An 11,596-nucleotide genomic window follows, 5' to 3' on the forward strand; every position below is an offset into this window, starting at 1 on the left:
CTTTTCTTTTCAAAGAAAGTGGCATTTTATATTTCATAGTCTCATTTTGTTTACAATAAGCTCTTCCTCCCATGACTACAATATCCTTATTTTAATTTCGGGATTATCTACTGGGAAACCCCTTACTGTCTGTTAGTCCTACCCTTATTTATCATCTCTCTGCCTTTACAGTAAACACCATCTTACTTTTACTCAAATTCATTTTCAGTCCTACATTTATGCTTTCTGTATTCAAATCCTCAATCATCTTTTGCAACTCCCCCCATGATTCACTAAACAGAAATATGTCATCTGTAAATCTATATATAAATATATATATATATATATATATATATATATATATATATATTTATATATATTATATATATATATATATATATATATGTATATATATATATATAGAGAGAGAGAGAGAGAGAGAGAGAGAGAGAGAGAGAGAGAGAGAGAGAGAGAGAGAGAGAGAGAGAGAGGAGAGAGAGAGACAGTATATATATATATATATATATATATATATATATATATATATATATAAATTCAACCTGGAGAAAATACTGCAATACTGTACATCCAGAACTTCAGAGGTACCAATTCATGCTGATTCATGATACGATATTTTAATGCTACAATTAAAAAAAAAAAATAATAAGAGATGAAGGACTGGACATTGCCAGCGTCCGAAAAGCGTAGAAAAAAATGCAAGGAAGTTTTTTGTATAAAACGTAGACCACCAGAAAGATTGTGCCTCGATAGCATTGAGCTAGACACTTTCTTTCAGCCGCACAAAAAAGGCCTATTCAAGCCGGCTCTTTAGGCTACAAGAAAGGGACTACATCTCGGATCCTTTCAGCACAAACTCACTTCTGGAAAGGGCACTGGTATCACATAACCTAGACAGAATAGTTATACAATATACTGTTTGCAAAGGGTTTTAAAAGCAGCGTATATACTGAGCTCATGTAGTGCTACATTACTTTATGAGCTAATTATTAATTGGTTTTTGGTTGCCATACATTAATTTTGGGCTCCATGATACTTTTAATGTATAGATACATGTAGAACAATGCTCTATTATTATTATATATTAATTATTATTTACTGATTACTGATTATTAATCATTTACTATTCATTATTATCATCATCATCATCATTATTATTATTATTATTATTATTATTATTATTATTATTATTATTATTACTTGCTAAGCTACAACCCTAGTTGGAAAATCAGGATGCTATAAACCCAGGGGCCCCAACAGACAAAATAGCCCAGTGAGGAAAGTAAACAAAGAAAAATAAAATATCTTCTGAAGAGTAACATACAAATAATAAAGGTTTATTGCTTACATGAACACATTCTGTCTTATTTTTCTTCTTGTTTTCTGAGGTTTTTATATGAAAGATGTACAGTAATTTCATGTTACAGTTCTTAAAATATTTTCTTTTGATTGTTCATTACTTATCTTGTAGTTCATCTATTACTCGTTTCCTTTCCTCACTGGGCTATTTTTCCCTGTTGGAGAACCCTTGGGCATATAGCGTTCTGCTTTTCCAACTATGGCTGTAGCTCAGCTAATAATAATAATAATAATAATAATAATAATAATAATAAAGGGTATATCAAGCTACCAAAATAAAGCTACATAAAAATAACAGTTCATGACAAGACATCAGACACGGCTAAGCGTTCAGCCGATACGGACACACGTTACAAATGTTACAAACGCAATTACAGAAGGGAAAGATAATGACACATCCGCTCAACACAGAATCACTTTGAACCACGTGGGTCTAAAGCACGAATCTCCCCGGATAACATATTCTTGCTGGCAGGTTTGCTGGTAAAGGTATGTGGAGTCTCAGCATGTGGCCATTAGCTTAAATGCTGCAGATTTTTTACCTTCGATTGCCTTGAAATATTTCCAATTTCCTTAAATTTGAAGCTAGGAAACCCGAAATTACCTTACAAAAATCATTACCTTTAAAAATTACTATGAAGACATGCAAAATACCTTAAACTACGGTAATTGCCTTAAAATTTAATTCGCTTGAAACCATGAAAATTACCTTAAACTTAGTTAATTACCTTAAAATTCAATGCTCCTGAAACCATGTAAATTGCCTCATACTGAGGTAATCACCTTAAATTTTATTAACTTGAAACCCTGCAAATTACCTCAAACTAAGGTAATTACCTTAACATTTAATGTGCCTGAAACCATGCAAATTACCCCAAAGTAAGGTAAAATACCTTCAAAGTTTAAACCCTGAATTGGGAACGCAAGAGGAGATCAAATTTCCCTCTCTCAATGGAAAGGGGCGGGGAGAGGGAATTAAATGCTACCGTTCAGTCAACGACGTGAGCGCCAGGTTGCAAGGGAGTGGTGCTCCTCCTGGCAATGGCCGTTACACGTGTTATTGCACGATCCTATGAATCGGTGCACGCAGCTAGACAGACCCCGTTTGGGTGCCTCCTTCGTGCACGGATGAGTGACAGGCTCGTCGGTTGCTAAAGAGAGCGTGAAGTCACTATGCAGTGAGCGTAGTGATTCGAGTTTGCATGCAAGCATGCAAGAAATATTCTACTGCTTTTGTAGAATTACTAACACATGCTGTACCGTGAATTTTATATTAATATAGCAACGTACATGCAAGAACTCGCTGCTTTAAATCATCATGAGTTATAGGCCTACATGCAACAGAGCGAAAGAAATAATCTACTGCTTTTGTAGAATTACTAACACATAATATACAGAGAATTTCATATTAATATAGGCAACGTACAGGTAAGAACTCGTTACATTAAAACATCAAGAGTTATAGGATTCCCAAAAGAGTTCTCGGTTTAAAAATAATAATCTGGAGTGTGTTATGAGAAAAAAAAAGAGGACAAAATAAAAGGGGAAAAAAATTGGCAAAAAATAAGTTAACTTGAAATAGAGTCGGCCTCAAATGTTCAAATGGTGTTGTTTTCGCACTGTAAATGTCCGTTTTTTTTTCTTTTTTTTGCGGTTTTCTACCGCAAATATGACCGTTTATCGAGTCATTTTTATGACGCTGTTCCAAGAGATAACATCCTAAAAACAATCTGTGAGAGAGAGAGAGAGAGAGAGAGAGAGAGAGAGAGAGAGAGAGAGAGAGAGAGGAGAGAGAGAGAGGAGAGAGAGAGAAATATACTCACCGTGTGAAGAACGTTCTATTGTTATCAAGAGCCCCACGATATTCCATTATTCCTTCTTCCCATCGCCTCTCTCTCTCTCTCTCTCTCTCTCTCTCTCTCCTCTCTCTCTCCTCTCTCTCTCTCTCTCACCTTTTCCTCAGCCCCTTTCAACCTCTTCTCAAGTTCTCATCTGCCTCCCGTCTCGCCCTACCTTCAATAGACACCACTTCAGTCTACAGACGAAATGTACCCTATGCTAATATGCAGACGGCATCAGTCTGGAATGTTCGTTTAAGACTGTCAGCCTAAATGCTTAAAATCTCATCAACGTTGAGAATTTTATGAACAGTTGCTGGTTTTAGTTTTTTTTTATTTCAGTATTGCCAGTCTGTGGGGGCAGTAATTACCAGTTCTAATGTCCTTAAACTTCTGTTAAGAATTCTATAAACTGTTACTGGTTTCAGTACTTCCTTTCAGAATTGCCAGTCTGTGGGGCAGTAATTACCAGTTCTAATGTCCTTAAACTTCTGTTAAGAATTCTATAAACTGTTACTGGTTTCAGTACTTCCTTTCAGAATTGCCAGTCTGTGGGGCAGTAATTACCAGTTCTAATGTCCTTAAACTTCTGTTAAGAATTCTATAAACAGTTACTGGTTTCAGTACTTCCTTTCAGAATTGCCAGTCTGTGGGGCAGTAATTACCAGTTCTAATGTCCTTAAACTTCTGTTAAGAATTCTATAAACTGTTACTGGTTTCAGTACTTCCTTTCAGAATTGCCAGTCTGTGGGGCAGTAATTACCAGTTCTAATGTCCTTAAACTTCTGTTAAGAATTCTATAAACTGTTACTGGTTTCAGTACTTCCTTTCAGAATTGCCAGTCTGTGGGGCAGTAATTACCAGTTCTAATGTCCTTAAACTTCTGTTAAGAATTCTATAAACTGTTACTGGTTTCAGTACTTCCTTTCAGAATTGCCAGTCTGTGGGGCAGTAATTACCAGTTCTAATGTCCTTAAACTTCTGTTAAGAATTCTATAAACAGTTACTGGTTTCAGTACTTCCTTTCAGAATTGCCAGTCTGTGGGGCAGTAATTACCAGTTCTAATGTCCTTAAACTTCTGTTAAGAATTCTATAAACAGTTACTGGTTTCAGTACTTCCTTTCAGAATTGCCAGTCTGTGGGGCAGTAATTACCAGTTCTAATGTCCTTAAACTTCTGTTAAGAATTCTATAAACAGTTACTGGTTTCAGTACTTCCTTTCAGAATTGCCAGTCTGTGGGGCAGTAATTACCAGTTCTAATGTCCTTAAACTTCTGTTAAGAATTCTATAAACAGTTACTGGTTTCAGTACTTCCTTTCAGAATTGCCAGTCTGTGGGGCAGTAATTACCAGTTCTAATGTCCTTAAACTTCTGTTAAGAATTCTATAAACAGTTACTGGTTTCAGTACTTCCTTTCAGAATTGCCAGTCTGTGGGGCAGTAATTACCAGTTCTAATGTCCTTAAACTTCTGTTAAGAATTCTATAAACAGTTACTGGTTTCAGTACTTCCTTTCAGAATTGCCAGTCTGTGGGGCAGTAATTCACTCGACAAACTTGAACTTCTGTTAAGAATTCTATAAACAGTTACTGGTTTCAGTACTTCCTTTCAGAATTGCCAGTCTGTGGGGCAGTAATTACCAGTTCTAATGTCCTTAAACTTCTGTTAAGAATTCTATAAACAGTTACTGGTTTCAGTACTTCCTTTCAGAATTGCCAGTCTGTGGGGCAGTAATTCACTCGACAAACTTAAACTTCTGTTAAGAATTCTATAAACAGTTACTGGTTTCAGTACTTCCTTTCAGAATTGCCAGTCTGTGGGGCAGTAATTACCAGTTCTAATGTCCTTAAACTTCTGTTAAGAATTCTATAAACTGTTACTGGTTTCAGTACTTCCTTTCAGAATTGCCAGTCTGTGGGGCAGTAATTACCAGTTCTAATGTCCTTAAACTTCTGTTAAGAATTCTATAAACAGTTACTGGTTTCAGTACTTCCTTTCAGAATTGCCAGTCTGTGGGGCAGTAATTACCAGTTCTAATGTCCTTAAACTTCTGTTAAGAATTCTATAAACAGTTACTGGTTTCAGTACTTCCTTTCAGAATTGCCAGTCTGTGGGGCAGTAATTCACTCGACAAACTTAAACTTCTGTTAAGAATTCTATAAACAGTTACTGGTTTCAGTACTTCCTTTCAGAATTGCCAGTCTGTGGGGCAGTAATTACCAGTTCTAATGTCCTTAAACTTCTGTTAAGAATTCTATAAACTGTTACTGGTTTCAGTACTTCCTTTCAGAATTGCCAGTCTGTGGGGCAGTAATTACCAGTTCTAATGTCCTTAAACTTCTGTTAAGAATTCTATAAACTGTTACTGGTTTCAGTACTTCCTTTCAGAATTGCCAGTCTGTGGGGCAGTAATTACCAGTTCTAATGTCCTTAAACTTCTGTTAAGAATTCTATAAACAGTTACTGGTTTCAGTACTTCCTTTCAGAATTGCCAGTCTGTGGGGCAGTAATTACCAGTTCTAATGTCCTTAAACTTCTGTTAAGAATTCTATAAACAGTTACTGGTTTCAGTACTTCCTTTCAGAATTGCCAGTCTGTGGGGCAGTAATTCACTCGACAAACTTAAACTTCTGTTAAGAATTCTATAAACAGTTACTGGTTTCAGTACTTCCTTTCAGAATTGCCAGTCTGTGGGGCAGTAATTCACTCGACAAACTTGAACTTCCGTTAAGAATTCTATGAACAGTTACTGGTTTTAGTATTGCCAGTCTGTGGGGCAATAGTTAACACTACAAATGTCCTTAAACTTCAGTTAAGAATTCTATGAACAGTTACTGTAAGTATTTCATCTCAGTATTGCCAGTCTGCGGGGCAGTAATTAATACTACAAACTTGAACTTCTGTTAAGAATTCTATAAACAGTTACTGGTTTCAGTACCTCCTTTAAGTATTGTCAGTCTGTGGGGCAATAATTAACACCTCTAATGTCCTCAAACTTCTATTGCCAGTCAGTGGGGCAGTAGTTCACACGACAATATGTCCTTAAACTTCCATTAATTAAGGACAAGAACTTATAGGAGATCCATTCAACAGTTATTTGGGAGACAAAATCATTTCACGGAAAGTTAAAAAGTTCATTAAAATGGGGAAAAGAAACGTCTGGTTGATCGCCAGAAATCTGGATACGAGTTTCCGTTTTCAATTAGGCCAGCCGCATAGACCAACCGTTAACACCATTGTTTAATTTAATTAACGATTTTTATATATAAAAAATGCATAAACCGACAGCGTGGTCAGGTTATGGTATGGATTTAAAATTTACCATTAACTGAAAACATATTTCATTATATTAAGATAGTTCAAGTATATAAATTTTATGATTTTATAGATTTTTCATATTATTAGGGTAGATGATGTTCAAACATACTGGGACGAGTTTAAAGAGAAATTGGGATCTGAATTCAGACACCCGCCCCCTTTTTTTTTGTCTGTTTACCTACAGATTCTCACCAACGATTTTAAATGCAAGCATGAAAGAAAATCACTGGAAACACACACACACACACACACACACATATATATATATATATATACACACATATATATACACACACACACATACATATATATATATATATATACACGTACGAGTGTGTGGTTGTAAGAGAGAGAGAGAGAGAGAGAGAGAGAGAGCGAGAGAGAGACTGTGCATACCATACATACATACATACACACATACCTAGGTACAGGGGCACAGACAGACACAAACGATTACAACAATAGATCGTGGGAGAGCTGATAACGGGGTAGAGGACAGGACACCGCCAAGGGGGTCTTTCGAATTGAAAGCGCGCCTAGAGGGGGAGGGAAAGAGGGAGAGGGAGAAAGAAGGGAGTTACAGGTATGGCACGCGCTAGCGTTACCTAGCAACCGTAGGTTTAAGCCCGCCATTTCTGGCAAGCACCACGTGGCAGTAGCGGCAGACGTTTAACTCCCAACTCTCTCTCTCTCTCTCTCTCTCTCTCTCTCTCTCTCTCTCATGTATTCTAAAACCCAGCTTGCCTTTCCCAGCATCAAATTAAACCATAGACGTATTAAAACGTATTACTGAGTGACAATCATGTTCGAACTTTGGGTTAAGGTTAATTCGGTTGACCTTCTGTTCGACCTTGACCTTTGACCTGGGACTTTGAAAATTCAACCACTTCCACGTCTCAACATAGCAATCAATCCATGAAAGTTTCACTACAATATGAGTAAAATTGTGGCCAGGAAATGGTTCACAAACAAACAGGACAAACATAGGAGAAAACATAACCTCCCAACTTCGTTGGCGAAGGTAAAGACGGTATTATTATTATTATTATTATTATTATTATTATTATTAGCCAAGCTCCAACCCTGGTTGGAAAAGGAAGATGCTATAAGCCCAAGGGCTCCAACATGGAAAAATAGCCCCACTGACAAAAAGGAAATAAGAAAATAAATATATGACATGAGAAATAATGAACAATTAAAATAAAATTCTACAAAAAACAGTAACAATATCAAAACAGAAATCTCACATATAAACTATAAAAAGAGACTTAAGTCAGCCTGTTCAATATAAAAACATTTGCTGAAAGTTTGCACTTATAAAGGATTATTATGGAAATTTTAACGATCCTCCCACATCGTCAAAGCAAGCAGGACAATGCACTAGAGACTGACCAGCGCCCAAGCCCTTCCCCACCCAAGCTAGGATCGAGGAAGGCCAGGCGATGGCTGTTGATGACTCAGCAGACTAAAGACTCCCCTAAACACTCGCTCCTTAGCTCACATGGATAGTGAGGTTGCAGCGACCAAAGAAACTAACGAGTTTGAGCGGGACCCAAACCCCAGCCTGGCGATCACCAGTCAGGGATGTTACTACATCGGCCACAACAACCCAGTTACAGAAATGCGAAAAATATCAAAACGATCGGGGGGCCTCTTAAATTCCTATCAACTAAAGGTCACATTTGCAATTCGAGGTGTATCTGAAAAACGAGAAGAAACTAGTTCTGATAACGATCGGTTGATGATAAGTTCAAGGGACCCTTTTTGAAAATGAAAATCTTAAGAAAAAATAATCGACTTAAGTTAGAATAATATACTATCAAGTGAAACCATAAGTCAGTTTCTATTTTACTTCACACTAAACTTATTATTATTATTATTATTATTACAATCTAAGCTACCACACTAGTTGGATAGCAAGATGATATTATTATTATTATTATTATTAGTATTACTACTACTACTACTACTACTACTACCTAAGCTGTAACCCTAGTAGGCAAAGTAGGTATCATTATTATTATTATTATTATAAGTTCAAGGGCTCCAACAGGGAAAAATACCCTAGTGAGGAAAGGAAATAAGTAAACTACAAGAGAGGTAATGAACAATTAAACACAAATATTTTGAGAACAGTAACATCATCAAAATAGATATTTCATACATAATTTATAAAAATATATATGTCAGTCTGTTCAACATAAAAAAAATTGGCAGCAAGTTTGAACTTTTGAAGTTCAATCGATTCAACTACTACTTAAAAGGCCTTTGCAGCTCTTCAAACCTTGTGCCTTCAGTATAAGAGCTATTAATGTTTTCTATATTGCCCGTTCCCCTTTAGTATAAATTAGTGTACACGACCCGTCAAAAAGTACGGCTAAACATTTAGATAGATATGCACGAACACGCAACCCCCCCTCTCACCATGGTATGACTACTCTCTCCCCATATATATATATATATATATATATTATATATATATATATATATATACACATATATATATATATATATATATATTGTACTTTATTATATAGGGGAGATACAGATAATTAATAACAAAACTACCCATTAGAATCTTTAATTCCCCTACAGCAAATATCCAGCGCATGAATCTATATTAACTACGAAAATATAATAAATTTTCATTGATAAAGGTAAACCAAAGTATATATGTTGTCTTTACTGGTGAGAATGATATTACATCTAACATTAATTGTTTAATATAAGATAATCTATTAACGAACAGCTAATTTCTAGCCATCCTCATTTACAATGAGTGGTTTTCTAGACTGATTGATTGATTGATTTGAAGTTTTCCGGCATCCCAACATCGAAGGTTGGTTTTCCTGAGAGAGAGAGAGAGAGAGAGAGAGAGAGAGAGAGAGAGAGAGACTGCTTTATCGAATTCCGATAAAAATTCTATTCATTTTAATTCAAAATGGCAAATGAAAACCAAATTCGAATATATTCCTTTAAAAATTATTATTGAATGGATGGCTTTTGAACTGCGAGACGCCCTTCTAAATTTCCGCTCCCAACAGCCTCCCCCATACATATAGGCTTCGAGGGGTGCCCGTTCCATAATCTATTCCGAAGACGGCATTGCCTTTCTAAACATTCGTACCCCCCCCCCCAACCCTGTCTACACTATTCAATGACCCCCCCCCCACTATTTCACTTCTCTTTCTCCAGACTCCGTCTCCTCTTCCATTCGCCTCGAGCTTGGAATCTGCCACGCGCCTGAAATACCACGTGCTCTCTCTCTCTCTCTCTCTCTCTCTCTCTCTCTATATATATATATATATAATATACATACATAGAGACACACACACATATAAAATATATATATATATATATATACACATATATATATATATATATATAAATATATATATATATATATACATATATACATATATATATATATTAGTTTTTATTGCTGTTTTGAGATTCAACATCCTGGCCTTTAGACTCTCTCTCTCTCTCTCTCTCTCTCTCTCTCTCTCTCTCATCGTTTTCTTATATTATTCTCTAAGAATGTCTGACCTAATGACGATTCCACAAAAAGATGAAGGACGGACCTTCTGAAAATCATGAGTAATACCATTAACAGCTTCAGTGCACTTGAACCTAAAATAGATAAGCCAATAAATCATATCTAAGCATTATCTATGATTAAATAAAGTAAGATTGCATAACTCAGTTTTTATCTCAACTCTTCAAATTGCTAATTACTAACCCCAATCGTTAAAATAAAACAGTTTGGGTTTCATGTGTAAAGATATGCAAAAAAAAAATTTTTCCAAATAAACTAGTTTGGGCTTCATATATATTTATTCATGTGTAAAGATATGCAAAAAAAACAAAAAATCTTCCAAATAAACCAGTTTGGGCTTCAAATATATCTATTCATGTGTAAAGATATGCAAAAAAAAAAATCTTCCAAATAACCAGTTTGGGCTTCATGTATATTCATTCATGTGTAAAGATATGCAAAAAAAAAAAAAAAAAAAAAAATCTTCCAAATAAACCAGTTTGGGCTTCATGTATATTCATTCATGTGTAAAGATATGCAAAAAAAAAAATCTTCCAAATAAACCAGTTTTGGCTTCATATATATTTATTCATATGCAAGAAAATCTTAATTAACCGAGATGCAATAAGAATTGCTCTTTCAAAGATGAGTTACCTAAACGCTCTGTGAGAACAGCTCAAATGGTTTAATTTGGTACAGACTATATCAAGTCTAGAGGAAGATGTCAAAAGCTTGGCATTTTCACAGATACATATGGAACAACGAATACCTGATTCAACACTCCAGTGGGTTGAGAACAGTGGGCTGATATTATTATTATTATTATTATTATTATTATTATTATCATCATTATTATTATTTGCCAAGCTACAACCATAGTTGGAAAAGCAGAATGCTATAAGCCCAGGGGCCCCAACAGGGAAAATAGCCCAGTGAGGAAAGGAAACAAGGGCAAATAAAATATTTTAAGAAGAGTAACATTAAATAAATATTTCCTATATAAACTATTAAAACTTTAACAAAACAAGAAGAAAAGAAATCAGATAGAATAGTGTGCCTGAGTGTACCCTGATGCAAGAGAACTCTAACCCAAGACAGTGAAAGACCGTGGAGTGTCCTTCTCCTAGAAGAGGTCCCCTGGCATGGCTAAAGATTCTCTTCTATCAAGAGGAAAGAAGCCACTGAACAATTACAGAGCAGTAGTTAACTCCTTGGGTGAAGAAGAATTGTTTGGTAATTTCAGTGTTGACAAGTGTGTGAGGACAGCGGAGAATATGTAAAGAATAAGCCAGACTATTCGGTGTATGTGTAAGCAAAGGAAAAATGAACCGTAACCAGAGAGAAGGATACTATGTAGTACTGTCTGACCCGTCAAAGGACCCAATAACTCTAGCGGTAGTATCTCAACGGGTGGTTGGTGCACTGACCAACCTACTACCTTCTAAGAGATACGATGTCCTTTCAGAGCTGCTGACAGGAAAATCCAATACAGAAGAAATGATATTAGAAATCTCGACTTTCTCTAATAGGAACCAAACGACCTTC

Source organism: Palaemon carinicauda, chromosome 2, assembly GCF_036898095.1.
Source record: "Palaemon carinicauda isolate YSFRI2023 chromosome 2, ASM3689809v2, whole genome shotgun sequence".
Lineage (NCBI taxonomy): Eukaryota > Metazoa > Arthropoda > Malacostraca > Decapoda > Palaemonidae > Palaemon > Palaemon carinicauda.